The following is a 16081-nucleotide window of genomic DNA, read 5'->3' as shown; positions in this document are numbered from 1 at the left end:
AAATATACCCCCTCATGTTGTTCCTTTTTAAATTAAATGTTTTAAGAGTTACCACTTTATTCCAATTCAAGATGGCTTCAGGTGTGCCATACCTTTGTAATAAGTAGGACTGTTAGCGCTCTAGTTGTTCTTTAGAACACTCTGGGACATTCTGTCATTGGGCTATACTTGGGCTACATCTGGGTGATATTTGGGCTACATTTGGGCTCTTTTGTCTCTGGTGGCCATCTTGGGAGACTGCATGTCAGAAATTTTAATGAAATAGCAGAGGATTTGAGAAGTCACTCAAAATGTGCCCTAATTTTTCTTTCTGCAGCACTAATAATACTTTCTATGGCATAATATACCCCCTCATTTTGTTCCTTTTTAAATTAAATGTTTTAAGAGTTACCACTTTATTCCCATCACGATGGCTTCAGGTGTGCTATACCTTTGTAATAAGTAGGACTGTTAGCGCTCTAGTTGTTCTTTAGAACACTCTAGGAGGCTGCAGTAGAACACAAAGGAATCAACTGACAGTCTCTGTCCTTGTTGGATGTACATGTTTTACTGAGAATGTCAGACTTCATTCTCACATGACTGAGAAATATAATGTGAATTTACAGAAAATATGCTTTCAGTTTAGCTTATAGATCCCCTTCCAAACCACTGTGGGAAAATCATGAGATATTAGTTTTCTTTCAAACATGATTCATGATATCACAGCAGAAGGCTTTTTCACATGGTAAAATCACCTTAGAACACACCACAATTCCTAAAATGAGTATGGTACCATCAACAAATGATTTATAATGTAACTAAAGTCCTAAAACCCTCTATTAACTACAATGCTTTTTAATGAGGTGCTATCATGTATATTGGTCCCAAGATGGCTGCCAACACTTCTTGGATGAAGTGCTGACAGCCAATCAGATCAGATGTGTGGTTAGGCTCCGCCCAGATATATATATTTTTTTTAACCTAAATTACTCAAAATCCACTGGAGCACATATCTTGAGACATAGCAAAGGCACACCGGGCTACCAGTCCCTAAAATTTTGCCAAGTTTTGTGGAAATCCATTCAGCCGTTCAGGCTAAAAGTGAGTCCAACCGCCCTATGGAAATTAACATGGGGAAAACACGTTATGGGACCCCCCTTTTATCTCGGCCCCCGCTTGACGAATCCCTCCCAAACTCTCAGGGAAGGAGTGGAGCGCAGCGAGGCAAATTTAAGGAAAAAACAGGCAGATTCCTCAACCGGCACCAAAGTTATTTCCAATAGAATGTTGCGGAATTCCTATAGAAAACAATCCTAACTATAACTACCTACTTGCGCCCGCCAGTAGGTAATATATATATATATATATATATATATATATATATTGCCGCTCGATATCTTTAAATCCAAAAGGAAATCCGGCACTCACAGAAGAAGTATTTCGGTTTGTTTAATGTCAGCAAACAAACACTAAGCAGTCTGCTTAGTGTTTGTTTGCTGACATTAAACAAACCGAAATACTTCTTCTGTGAGTGCCGGATTTCTTTTTGGATTTAAAGATATCGGAGCGGCAATTTGAGACGTGGGGCGTCACCACGAGAGGCACCCGCCTACGAGTGCCCCGGTTCCTTGACGCAACAGAGCGGCAATATATATATATATATATATATATATATATATATTCAGGCTCAGAACTCCGTTTTCCCTCCATAAACAAAGCAAAAAGCACTCCGTGGTATAGCGGTCAAAGTTGTTTATTCCAGAAACAGCAAAGTGTGCACAGACGCGTTTCGGAAGCCTAGTCCTTCGTCAGTGTTTCAACATCACGTGTAGTGAGGTGGCTGTATTTGAGTACGTCATCGCGACTTCAACATTGAGAGCAATGACAGCTCATACACTCTAGTTTCACATGCAAATCGAGCGGCCATGATAGTACCGTAACATACAGACATCAACATATTGGGACGCGCTCTAAATACAGCGCAAAAGCCTCCAAAAACAACAATAAAGCCGTGTATCGGCATATTGGCCACCCTGAGCCGGTATTCATTTAGACAAGAATCGATCTATATAAACTGGTGCGGAAAATCAAGCTTCAGAATTTTTCATGCTCAAACCATCTATAGATAAACCCAAAAAGACAATGAAAAAAATTTCTAATCAAATAACTGATATCCTTGTGAGTGAAGATATAAATACTGTTGAATTATTGGAAGGTATCAGATTAGGTCAAACACAGAAGGAATGTGCCGACACTATGGCACGAATGAGAAGGGCAGGGATTGAACAACAGGCACCATCAACTGAGTTTAAGGCAACATCTCATTTCAACCCGCAAATGCCCTACGACAATATTGATACATTTTTGGATGCGGTCATTTTGGACCTAAAGGAATTCAGAATGAGAACAAAAAAGAACAAGAGCACAAAGAGTAATCTGACCATAGCCCAGGCAACCACAATCCGTGAAACCGGGACAAAAGAAGATGTGCTTTTTGCTTTGTTTATGGAGAGAAAACGGAGTTCTGAGCCTGAATATTAACACGCGGTACCGGCGTGCTGAAGCACCCGCCCACAAGTGCCCTGTGATTTTTGGTACGAACTGGACCTTGGATATATATATATATATATATATATAGGCACATATTTATGGGAATCATGGTTCAGTAATGCATTTGACAAAATTAGCTATCTCATCAAAATCCATGTCTGGTGCTGGTTACTGTGTTGGGGCTACGTGTAATATTGACAAAATTATGTATGTAAGTAACCTGCACTCATGTTTGAATCTTAGTGACACAAATAATTTGAGAAGTGTATTCAAAAAATTATTCAAAAAGTATGCTACGGTGCAGTCCACACGCTAACCTGGTTAGCCTCTCCCAGGACACATTCAAATAAAAAATATTTCAAACAGACACTGCTTGAAAATGTGGCGCACTGTTCACTAATCCTGTAAGGTATACAACCAATAATATCTGTTCAACTTTACATTTATAAATGTTTGATTCCTACTTTATGTCTTAATATACATTTTTCTCAAATGCAGACTATTCGTGAAACACAAATACACTTTACATTGCAAAAACTCAAAGAGTAATAGATTACAATTGTGATTTGCAAAAAGTGTCTCTCAAAATGAAAAACTCTGTAATGCGCTCTTCTTTGCGATTTGATGCAATGCAAGTTTAATTTTTCTCAGATGCATTCAACTCTTAAATCTTCAGAACGAATGTTTTCAAACAGTTACCACTCCCAATGCATTTCGGTGTGTAACACCTTCGTCGGGGGAATGCCTCAATAATGTACAAGTTTTACATGTTTCTGATTCCATCACTATTAGCAATAGTAACATCAATCTATATGCTATTCTCCATATTAACAAAAAAAACAACTTAAGAGCGTTATAAAGGTTAAGAAACCACAGTCCTACTGCCAGCATTATGTGAGTAAATGAAATATGTACATCCTGTTGAAAGATACTTCATGAGCGTATAAGCAAATCACGCGAAAAGTGCAAAAGGTGCAAAAATTCCTAACCCACACTTTCATATCTAATTGTATTGACAAGCCGCACCCAGTGTTAAAACAAACACCACCTAATGACGTGAAAAGTCCATGTGTCGTATCAAACACTCACCGGCAACACTGTTCACAATCCATGTCTTCTACATGATTATGTCGACCCGACAAGCTCTAAAACCGTAATAATAACAGGCATCAATCATCATCTAAATTCTACAAAGACAAGCCATTCCCGAACCAAAATGCATCCACGCAAGATACCTGCCAAGCAACTCTTCCGATATCTTCAAATCCTCAGAGTTAGTGTGACCCCGTTAATTCTGTAAATCAAAACATCTAAATTACTGCGCTGCATTCCCTAATCTCACGTTTCACACCCGGTCCTACAGGCTGTAGCTTACCAGAATCGTTATACGGACACCTCTTTCATGGCCCCAGCCTTTCGATTTCAAACCGTGTCTGTTTGAAATATTTTTTTCAGTAATGCATTTTCCATGTTGCCACATTGGAATTAAATTCATCAATCAGATGCGAAGTGGTAATATATATATATATATATATATATATATATATATTTATATATATATATATATATATATATATATATATATATATATATATATATATATATATATATATACATATATATATATATTACCACTTCGCATATATATATATATATATTACCACTTCGCATCTGATTGCCTTTTCCATGTTGCCACATTGGAATTAAATTCATCAATCAGATGCAAAGTGGCAATATATATATATACATATGTATATATATATATATATATATATATTCACTGAAAAAAACATAGGTTATAGACCATATATAGTTAGGAATTAGCATTTACAAAACCTTATTTTACTCACACAAAACCATTGAAATTCCATATATAGTTAGTTGCACTAACCATATATCGCGCACCCGCAATCCACTGCTGATGATGTCACATATTACATCATTCATGACATGGTCAGTGACATCACTGATGACATCTCAAATGACATCACTGATGACATCACTGATGACATCTCAAATGACATCACTGATGACATCACTGATGACATCATCCAGTGACTGTGTGTTTCTGTAAAGTTTAAATATGTTTTACATATTGAAGAATGATTAGATGTAGAAGTGTCTGGATGAAGGATTTAGTAGGTGCGTGACTGACTGTATGAGTGAGTGATTAAATGTGTCTCGCTGAATGCATGGGTTAGTGACTAAACTGTCTTAATTTGTGCATCATTATGTCTGTTGTTCTGTTCTGTTCTGCTAATTACCTTTCTTTCTTGGAAGGTGTTGGGGAGGATGTTCAACGGCGTGGTTCAGCCGTATGCGACGCACCGCCACAAGAGCGCCATAGCCTGACCGCAACTGAACCTTTCTTTTTGGACTGCGCAAGCAATTAGGTCAGGTGGGTGCCACCAGAGACTGTCTCAGGTACTGGTTCTCTGCCAACTTTGAAAACGAGTTGTTGGGGACACGATGGACTGTGCACCAAGCCAGGTATGAGCTACATACCCAATGGAGGGTTCAAAAAATGAAAATAAGAAACTACATAGACCACAATGCAAAGCGAGGGAAAGACAACGCCCATTACAAAAGAAACAAACAATGAAGTGATGTAGTTCCTTGCCATACCAGTTTTGATCGACAGCGGTGTGAAACCTTTGATAAAGCTCACGAAGACACGAGCGAAACATGTTAGGAAAACAAGGCTGCTTTTGAAATAAATTGTTGCAGGCTTCATCGTGGTGTGCGGCTAATTACCTTTCTTTCTTGGAAGGTGTTGGGGAGGATGTTCAACGGCGTGGTTCAGCCGTATGCGACGCACCGCCACAAGAGCGCCATAGCCTGACCGCAACTGAACCTTTCTTTTTGGACTGCGCAAGCAATTAGGTCAGGTGGGTGCCACCAGAGACTGTCTCAGGTACTGGTTCTCTGCCAACTTTGAAAACGAGTTGTTGGGGACACGATGGACTGTGCACCAAGCCAGGTATGAGCTACATACCCAATGGAGGGTTCAAAAAATGAAAATAAGAAACTACATAGACCACAATGCAAAGCGAGGGAAAGACAACGCCCATTACAAAAGAAACAAACAATGAAGTGATGTAGTTCCTTGCCATACCAGTTTTGATCGACAGCGGTGTGAAACCTTTGATAAAGCTCACGAAGACACGAGCGAAACATGTTAGGAAAACAAGGCTGCTTTTGAAATAAATTGTTGCAGGCTTCATCGTGGTGTGCGGCTAATTACCTTTCTTTCTTGGAAGGTGTTGGGGAGGATGTTCAACGGCGTGGTTCAGCCGTATGCGACGCACCGCCACAAGAGCGCCATAGCCTGACCGCAACTGAACCTTTCTTTTTGGACTGCGCAAGCAATTAGGTCAGGTGGGTGCCACCAGAGACTGTCTCAGGTACTGGTTCTCTGCCAACTTTGAAAACGAGTTGTTGGGGACACGATGGACTGTGCACCAAGCCAGGTATGAGCTACATACCCAATGGAGGGTTCAAAAAATGAAAATAAGAAACTACATAGACCACAATGCAAAGCGAGGGAAAGACAACGCCCATTACAAAAGAAACAAACAATGAAGTGATGTAGTTCCTTGCCATACCAGTTTTGATCGACAGCGGTGTGAAACCTTTGATAAAGCTCACGAAGACACGAGCGAAACATGTTAGGAAAACAAGGCTGCTTTTGAAATAAATTGTTGCAGGCTTCATCGTGGTGTGCGGCTAATTACCTTTCTTTCTTGGAAGGTGTTGGGGAGGATGTTCAACGGCGTGGTTCAGCCGTATGCGACGCACCGCCACAAGAGCGCCATAGCCTGACCGCAACTGAACCTTTCTTTTTGGACTGCGCAAGCAATTAGGTCAGGTGGGTGCCACCAGAGACTGTCTCAGGTACTGGTTCTCTGCCAACTTTGAAAACGAGTTGTTGGGGACACGATGGACTGTGCACCAAGCCAGGTATGAGCTACATACCCAATGGAGGGTTCAAAAAATGAAAATAAGAAACTACATAGACCACAATGCAAAGCGAGGGAAAGACAACGCCCATTACAAAAGAAACAAACAATGAAGTGATGTAGTTCCTTGCCATACCAGTTTTGATCGACAGCGGTGTGAAACCTTTGATAAAGCTCACGAAGACACGAGCGAAACATGTTAGGAAAACAAGGCTGCTTTTGAAATAAATTGTTGCAGGCTTCATCGTGGTGTGCGGCTAATTACCTTTCTTTCTTGGAAGGTGTTGGGGAGGATGTTCAACGGCGTGGTTCAGCCGTATGCGACGCACCGCCACAAGAGCGCCATAGCCTGACCGCAACTGAACCTTTCTTTTTGGACTGCGCAAGCAATTAGGTCAGGTGGGTGCCACCAGAGACTGTCTCAGGTACTGGTTCTCTGCCAACTTTGAAAACGAGTTGTTGGGGACACGATGGACTGTGCACCAAGCCAGGTATGAGCTACATACCCAATGGAGGGTTCAAAAAATGAAAATAAGAAACTACATAGACCACAATGCAAAGCGAGGGAAAGACAACGCCCATTACAAAAGAAACAAACAATGAAGTGATGTAGTTCCTTGCCATACCAGTTTTGATCGACAGCGGTGTGAAACCTTTGATAAAGCTCACGAAGACACGAGCGAAACATGTTAGGAAAACAAGGCTGCTTTTGAAATAAATTGTTGCAGGCTTCATCGTGGTGTGCGGCTAATTACCTTTCTTTCTTGGAAGGTGTTGGGGAGGATGTTCAACGGCGTGGTTCAGCCGTATGCGACGCACCGCCACAAGAGCGCCATAGCCTGACCGCAACTGAACCTTTCTTTTTGGACTGCGCAAGCAATTAGGTCAGGTGGGTGCCACCAGAGACTGTCTCAGGTACTGGTTCTCTGCCAACTTTGAAAACGAGTTGTTGGGGACACGATGGACTGTGCACCAAGCCAGGTATGAGCTACATACCCAATGGAGGGTTCAAAAAATGAAAATAAGAAACTACATAGACCACAATGCAAAGCGAGGGAAAGACAACGCCCATTACAAAAGAAACAAACAATGAAGTGATGTAGTTCCTTGCCATACCAGTTTTGATCGACAGCGGTGTGAAACCTTTGATAAAGCTCACGAAGACACGAGCGAAACATGTTAGGAAAACAAGGCTGCTTTTGAAATAAATTGTTGCAGGCTTCATCGTGGTGTGCGGCTAATTACCTTTCTTTCTTGGAAGGTGTTGGGGAGGATGTTCAACGGCGTGGTTCAGCCGTATGCGACGCACCGCCACAAGAGCGCCATAGCCTGACCGCAACTGAACCTTTCTTTTTGGACTGCGCAAGCAATTAGGTCAGGTGGGTGCCACCAGAGACTGTCTCAGGTACTGGTTCTCTGCCAACTTTGAAAACGAGTTGTTGGGGACACGATGGACTGTGCACCAAGCCAGGTATGAGCTACATACCCAATGGAGGGTTCAAAAAATGAAAATAAGAAACTACATAGACCACAATGCAAAGCGAGGGAAAGACAACGCCCATTACAAAAGAAACAAACAATGAAGTGATGTAGTTCCTTGCCATACCAGTTTTGATCGACAGCGGTGTGAAACCTTTGATAAAGCTCACGAAGACACGAGCGAAACATGTTAGGAAAACAAGGCTGCTTTTGAAATAAATTGTTGCAGGCTTCATCGTGGTGTGCGGCTAATTACCTTTCTTTCTTGGAAGGTGTTGGGGAGGATGTTCAACGGCGTGGTTCAGCCGTATGCGACGCACCGCCACAAGAGCGCCATAGCCTGACCGCAACTGAACCTTTCTTTTTGGACTGCGCAAGCAATTAGGTCAGGTGGGTGCCACCAGAGACTGTCTCAGGTACTGGTTCTCTGCCAACTTTGAAAACGAGTTGTTGGGGACACGATGGACTGTGCACCAAGCCAGGTATGAGCTACATACCCAATGGAGGGTTCAAAAAATGAAAATAAGAAACTACATAGACCACAATGCAAAGCGAGGGAAAGACAACGCCCATTACAAAAGAAACAAACAATGAAGTGATGTAGTTCCTTGCCATACCAGTTTTGATCGACAGCGGTGTGAAACCTTTGATAAAGCTCACGAAGACACGAGCGAAACATGTTAGGAAAACAAGGCTGCTTTTGAAATAAATTGTTGCAGGCTTCATCGTGGTGTGCGGCTAATTACCTTTCTTTCTTGGAAGGTGTTGGGGAGGATGTTCAACGGCGTGGTTCAGCCGTATGCGACGCACCGCCACAAGAGCGCCATAGCCTGACCGCAACTGAACCTTTCTTTTTGGACTGCGCAAGCAATTAGGTCAGGTGGGTGCCACCAGAGACTGTCTCAGGTACTGGTTCTCTGCCAACTTTGAAAACGAGTTGTTGGGGACACGATGGACTGTGCACCAAGCCAGGTATGAGCTACATACCCAATGGAGGGTTCAAAAAATGAAAATAAGAAACTACATAGACCACAATGCAAAGCGAGGGAAAGACAACGCCCATTACAAAAGAAACAAACAATGAAGTGATGTAGTTCCTTGCCATACCAGTTTTGATCGACAGCGGTGTGAAACCTTTGATAAAGCTCACGAAGACACGAGCGAAACATGTTAGGAAAACAAGGCTGCTTTTGAAATAAATTGTTGCAGGCTTCATCGTGGTGTGCGGCTAATTACCTTTCTTTCTTGGAAGGTGTTGGGGAGGATATATATATATATATATACATATATATATATATTACCACTTCGCATATATATATATATATATTACCACTTCGCATCTGATTGCCTTTTCCATGTTGCCACATTGGAATTAAATTCATCAATCAGATGCAAAGTGGCAATATATATATATACATATGTATATATATATATATATATATATATTCACTGAAAAAAACATAGGTTATAGACCATATATAGTTAGGAATTAGCATTTACAAAACCTTATTTTACTCACACAAAACCATTGAAATTCCATATATAGTTAGTTGCACTAACCATATATCGCGCACCCGCAATCCACTGCTGATGATGTCACATATTACATCATTCATGACATGGTCAGTGACATCACTGATGACATCTCAAATGACATCACTGATGACATCACTGATGACATCTCAAATGACATCACTGATGACATCACTGATGACATCATCCAGTGACTGTGTGTTTCTGTAAAGTTTAAATATGTTTTACATATTGAAGAATGATTAGATGTAGAAGTGTCTGGATGAAGGATTTAGTAGGTGCGTGACTGACTGTATGAGTGAGTGATTAAATGTGTCTCACTGAATGCATGGGTTAGTGACTAAACTGTCTTAATTTGTGCATCATTATGTCTGTTGTTCTGTAAACTGCTGCATGTGTTGATCAGTAGCTATATGAGTAACTATATGGGTTATTGATTGATTGTCCAAGTATTTGTATGGGAGACTGAGTGTGTGTGTGGCTGGCTGGGAGATGTGTGACTCTGTGCAGATCAATATGTTCTTGTATCAATGATTGTATAAGAGAGTAAGTATGTGTTAGTATATGTTTGACAATGTAAGGTACTCTATGTTTAACTGTATAGATTAGAAAATGGAAGTGTGATTGATTCTTTACAGGACTGACTAGGTGTGTGAGTAACTCCATGGATGAGTGGCAGAGTGTGAGTGTCTGTATAGGTGTATGAGTGCATATGATAGTGTTGTAATGATGAGTGATTGTATGTATGAATGATTGTATGGGTGAATGAGTGAATGTGTGTGTAGACGTAGGAATCAGTGAGTAGTAACTAGTATTGTGTGTCAATGGTTTAAAAAATTATATTCTGTATTTAACACTGGGTGTAACAGAGGTTATATTAAAGTGTGAGGAGATGCATTGTATTGTCACATGAATGATATCATCAGTGATGTGACCATTGATGTCAAATGAGATGTCATCAGTGATGTCTTTTGAGATGTTATCAGTGATGTCATTTGAGATGTCATCAGTGATGTCATCAGTGATGTCATTTGAAATGTCATCAGTGATGTCATCAGTGATGTCATTTGAGATGTCATCAGTGATGTCATCAGTGATGTCACTGACCATGTCATGAATGATGTAATATGTGACATCATCAGCAGTGGATTGCGGGTGCGCGATATATAGTTAGTGCAACTAACTATATATGGAATTTCAATGGTTTTGTGTGAGTAAAATAAGGTTTTGTAAATGCTAATTCCTAGCTATATATGGTCTATAACCCATGGTTTTTTCAGTGAATTTTCAAGGTTTTGTAAATGCTAATTCCTAACTATATATGGTCTATAACCTATGGTTTTTTCAGTGAATTTCAATGGTTTTTTATTAGCAAATATCAAAAGCTTTAAAATGTCAAGTACGTGGTAGGTAAAAACATTTTCGTGTTTATGCACGCTGATGTGCTTTGAATGCTGTCCCCCCCCCTTCTTTTCTTTTTCAGGAGTATTCTCTCTTTGCAGATAGTGAAGGGTAGGTAACGCAGGCCTTTGCCCCCGTTGTAATCCGTCGTGCCTGCTTCCCTCTCAATTTGATTGATTGTTATCCAAGCATTTACTGTTTTGGAATTGCTTCTCTTTGGTTCATTCTCTATTTACAAACAAGCAATACTCTGTTTAGTCTTTGCAGATAGTGAAAAATCGTTAGAAAAAACAAAAGGAATCAAGCAAAATCAGTAGGCCACTAATGGGATCTCTTTTTGACCTCGCTAAAATAGAAACATTGGGAACAACCCCTCATGAGAAATATGAAACTAGTGAGAGGAACCGAGCTCGACGCCATGATGGCTGCAAGACAGCTCGGCTCCGCCGCCCACCCCGCCCAAAATAACGACAAACCCTATGCAAATATTATAAATATATACAACACACCAGCAAAGTAACAGGGTAAAACGTTTTATTAAATAACTATTTACATGGCAGCCTGCTGCAACATCGATCCAAATGCATGCCGCCGTTCCCGGGATTTCTCCCCGACTACTCTGCGGCCTACGAGATGGAGAGGCCGGGGCGTTGACTAGGCGGGGCCTCCGGCCGCAACCACAGCGCCAACGATCGCTGCTGACGGAGGGGAGCCTTGCCGGTGAGACCACTGATCTGAAGAACCGCTGCCTGCGGTGCCTCCCTGAGCCGCTTGACGGAGGCCCCCGAGGGGCGGTGTGGTGGCGCGGACTCGGAGGGGGCGCTTGGCTCCTGCCCCCTCCCCAAGTCTTGTTGCCCTGGTGTGGCCTGAGATCGCCCCCAACATAGGCGGCCGGTTCCCGGGGTCCGGCGGAACTTTTTGCCTTTTGGTGACTCTTCCATTCTGGACCTTGTCCCACAATCCGTTTGACCTGAAGACACGTCCTGTGGTGCCCTGGTCCGACCATCACATATACCTGCGCCAGGAGACGGCGTGGGGTGCACTGGAAGGGAGAGGCGGTGCGAACGAGCCTCCCCCACCTCCCCAGGTGGAGGTTTCTCAGCTGCACCCCGGTGCTTCACTCGGCCAGCTGAATTGCGCCCGCTCTTGCGGCACAGTGCCTCGCTCGGCCACCTGAGTTGCGCCTGCTCTTGCTATTACAGCGTCTCACCCGCCATCCGGCTGAATTGCACCCACTCTTGTCGTACAGCAACAGGTGGCTGCCACGGAGCACACGAAATGGCGGTCGGCTCCACAGACTTGGGCCTGGCCTGCAAGGATGGCTCTGGGCAACCCTGGAACTCGGACGCTTGACTGCTAGGGCATGGGCCCCATTCCCAAAAGCGGCCCCTCAGCCTTGAAGATTCTACAAGAGTCACCGGGGCCCCCGACTCCTGCAGACTTCCGGTGGGGAGCGACTGCCATGATTGCTCGCGAAATGGCCACGACGTAGCCACGGGGTGCTCTCATGCTGACGCCAGCTTCAGTCTGAAACATCCAGAAACACTGTAGACTACCAATTCGATCAGTTCCGGTGGAGCCCCAACGTGACCCGGTAGAGAAGAACTTGCCCTCCCCTCTTTGACTGATGGTTCTTGTTGCCTGTCCCTTCTGTTGTCATTTAACGGAACTTTTTGGACTGCTGAAAAGGGTTCTGTTCCGACCGCTGGTTGGTGGAGACATTTTGACTATATTCTGGACCTGCCCGGCCTCGCCCAAAATGGCGTCGGTATAAATGAGACTCGCAACTCCTTGATGTATACTGGTTGCTCAGCCTTGATATCACGAGATATGTATGCAGTTTTGGAGCACATGGCGGGCGGGGACGGGTACTGAGTGAACATTTGCACATCCCTATTGATATTAAGTTCTGATGTATTATTCATTACTGTACTATTGAAAGTTCGAAGTAACGTTACTCATGGTACTTGCCCGCAAATGTATATCTAGATAATTTCATTGTAACTGGTCCTGTCGTACTTTCATTATAAAATTAACGTCCACCGATTCCGCAACTGTTAGACACCTTAATTCCTGCAACCTAATGGCCCGCCCGTTACGTTTTTCTACAGTGTAAAGGTCCCCTCATCATATATGATTCCAGTTTGCTCTGTGGCCGGCCCACGTGGTTGTAGGCCCGTATTTGTATACTGACATTTTTGCAAAAAAAAAAAGTTTTCGAAGGAAGTATGGAATCAGCGTCATAACAATCGTCTAGGTTGGTAGGATTTTAGAATAATGGCTGTTATTCCCAAACAATAGAAGACTGATAATGCAGACCCTTTGCCTGAATTTTGGATTGATTGAAATTTGTATCCGTCACACCTGCCCTTTTTCCAGAATTGTTAGAAAATGGTCGACCGTAGCTTAAGGTATCTGCCGAATGTAAGGTGTGGTATTTTGTCCCATAAAATAAGACTAATTGAGAAACAAATACACGAATAGGGAACTCGATTTAGAGACAAACAAAATGAAACATTTTTTGGCATCATAAGAAGGGGAGGATATGTTACACAGAAAAATAATGCGAAAGGGATAGCCAAGATCTGTTGTATCACACGTTCCTGCAGCTAGTCTGATACATGGTAAGTAGAAGCTTTTTCGTGTTTGCGCGCGCTGAAATCCTCTGAATGCTGTATCCCCCCCCTTTCTTTTCTCCTCTGTAGGTTACATCGGAGTTCCGACTGAAGAATGGAGTGGACATGGACCGCACCGTGCTCCATGTAGGGAAAGACATAGACAAGCGCTGTGAGATATTGCATGGAGTGCAGACCATCACTGTGAACGTGAAAAATTGTATGGTGTGACTGAGCGTACATGTCCTGATTGTATGGTATGAATGTGTATGTATTCCATATGCCCGGCCGATAAACGTTCTGTTTGCGCAACTGCCGCGTTAGAAAACAACATCGTGACGCATCGCGTAACCGCGACTTATCGCGTTGTCGCGTAACGCGTCATATGACGAGCCGCGTTAGCGCACCCGGAAGTGCTCCGGTGCGCGAGGCGCGAAGCGCAGCTTCCTGGAAGCGATCCGGGGCGCGGCGCGGCGCGGCGCGGCGTGGCGCGGAGCGCGTAACGTAAGCATAACAGGTCATGTGACTTATTAATAAAACTTTTCATTGCTTCATTTCACTTTTGGGTTCCTAATGATGTAAGGCTAGGTCATGTGACCTAAAAATAACACTTTTCATTGGTTTAGAACAATTTTTTGTCCCAAATGATGAAAACCCCTCCTTGTTTCCTCACTCTGACTTTCATCTTTGTGAGAGGAAGACCTTTTTTCATCACTTAGCAATGGCAAGTGTTGTAGCTTCAGCTGGTGCATCCCCACCACCACCACCACCTCCTAGGAAGAGAGTACCACCTCCTCAGGTGGTAGTTGAGCAAGAGGTGCCCCCCCCCACCTTCTTGTTGCCTGATTCGGCCAGCTCAATCGATCAAGCATGAGACTCTGTTGTGATCTGAAGAACCGCTGCCTGCGGTGCCTCCCAGAACCGCTTGACGGAGGCCCCCGAGGGGCGGTGTGGTGGCACGGACTGGGAGGGGGCGCTTGGCTCCTGCTCCTGCCCCCTCCCCAAGTCTCGCTTGGCCAGCTGAGTTGCGCCCACTCTTGCGGCCTATGACATGGAGAGGCCGGGGCGTTGACTAGGCGGGGCCTCCGGCCGCAACCACAGCGCCAACGATCGCTGCTGACGGAGGGGAGCCTTGCCGGTGAGAGCCACTGATCTGAAGAACCGCTGCCTGCGGTGCCTCCCTGAACCGCTTGACGGAGGCCCCCGAGGGGCGGTGTGGTGGCGCGGACTGGGAGGGGGCGCTTGGCTCCTGCCCCCTCCCCAAGTCTCGCTCGGCCAGCTGAGTTGCGCCCGCTCTTGCGGCACAGTGCCTCACTCGGCCGGTTGAGTTTCGCCTGCTCTTGCGGCTACAGCTTCTCACCCGCCATCCAGCTGAGTTGCGCCCACTCTTGCGGCCTACGACATGGAGAGGCCGAGGCGTTGACTAGGCGGGGCCTCCGGCCGCAACCACAGCGCCAACAATCGCTGCTGACGGAGGGGAGCCTTGCCGGTGAGAGCCACTGATCTGAAGAACCGCTGCCTGCGGTGCCTCCCTGAACCGCTTGACGGAGGCCCCCGAGGGGCGGTGTGGTGGCGCGGACTGGGAGGGGGCGCTTGGCTCCTGCCCCCTCCCCAAGTCTCGCTCGGCCAGCTGAGTTGCGCCCACTCTTGCGGCCTACGACATGGAGAGGCCGGGGCGTTGACTAGGCGGGGCCTCCGGCCACAACCACAGCGCCAACGATCGCTGCTGACGGAGGGGAGCCTTGCCGGTGAGAGCCACTGATCTGAAGAACCGCTGCCTGCGGTGCCTCCCTGAACCGCTTGACGGAGGCCCCCAAGGGGCGGTGTGGTGGCGCGGACTGGGAGGGGGCGCTTGGCTCCTGCCCCCTCCCCAAGTCTCGCTCGGCCAGCTGAGTTGCGCCCGCTCTTGCGGCACAGTGCCTCACTCGGCCGGTTGAGTTTCGCCTGCTCTTGCGGCTACAGCGTCTCACCCGCCATCCAGCTGAGTTGCGCCCACTCTTGCGGCCTACGACATGGAGAGGCCGGGGCGTTGACTAGGCGGGGCCTCCGGCCGCAACCACAGCGCCAACGATCGCTGCTGACGGAGGGGAGCCTTGCCGGTGAGAGCCACTGATCTGAAGAACCGCTGCCTGCGGTGCCTCCCTGAACCGCTTGACGGAGGCCCCCGAGGGGCGGTGTGGTGGCGCGGACTGGGAGGGGGCGCTTGGCTCCTGCCCCTTCCCCAAGTCTGGTTGCCCTGGTGTGGCCTGAGATCGCCCCCGACATAGGCGGCAGGCTCCCGGGGTCCGGCGGAACTTTTTGCCTTTTGGTGACTCTTCATTCTGGACCTTGTCCCACAATCCGTTTTACCTGAAGACACGTCCTGCGATGCCCTCGCAATGCGGCCTGGTCCCTGAATGTGTGCGGGGGGGCGGTATTGATTGGATCAAGATGGCGGCTTCACACAAAGCTGACTCAAGTGTTGCTGCTGATGCTATGCAGACAAAAACTGGTTTTCAGTTTGTACATTCTTCAGGATTTTTCCATCCAAGGCTGGTTGAGAGTTTGTAGAACGATGGCTTCAGA

Source organism: Lissotriton helveticus, chromosome 1_1, assembly GCF_964261635.1.
Source record: "Lissotriton helveticus chromosome 1_1, aLisHel1.1, whole genome shotgun sequence".
Lineage (NCBI taxonomy): Eukaryota > Metazoa > Chordata > Amphibia > Caudata > Salamandridae > Lissotriton > Lissotriton helveticus.
The sequence above is the reverse complement of the archived record's forward strand: the minus strand, read 5'-3'. Positions refer to the sequence as shown.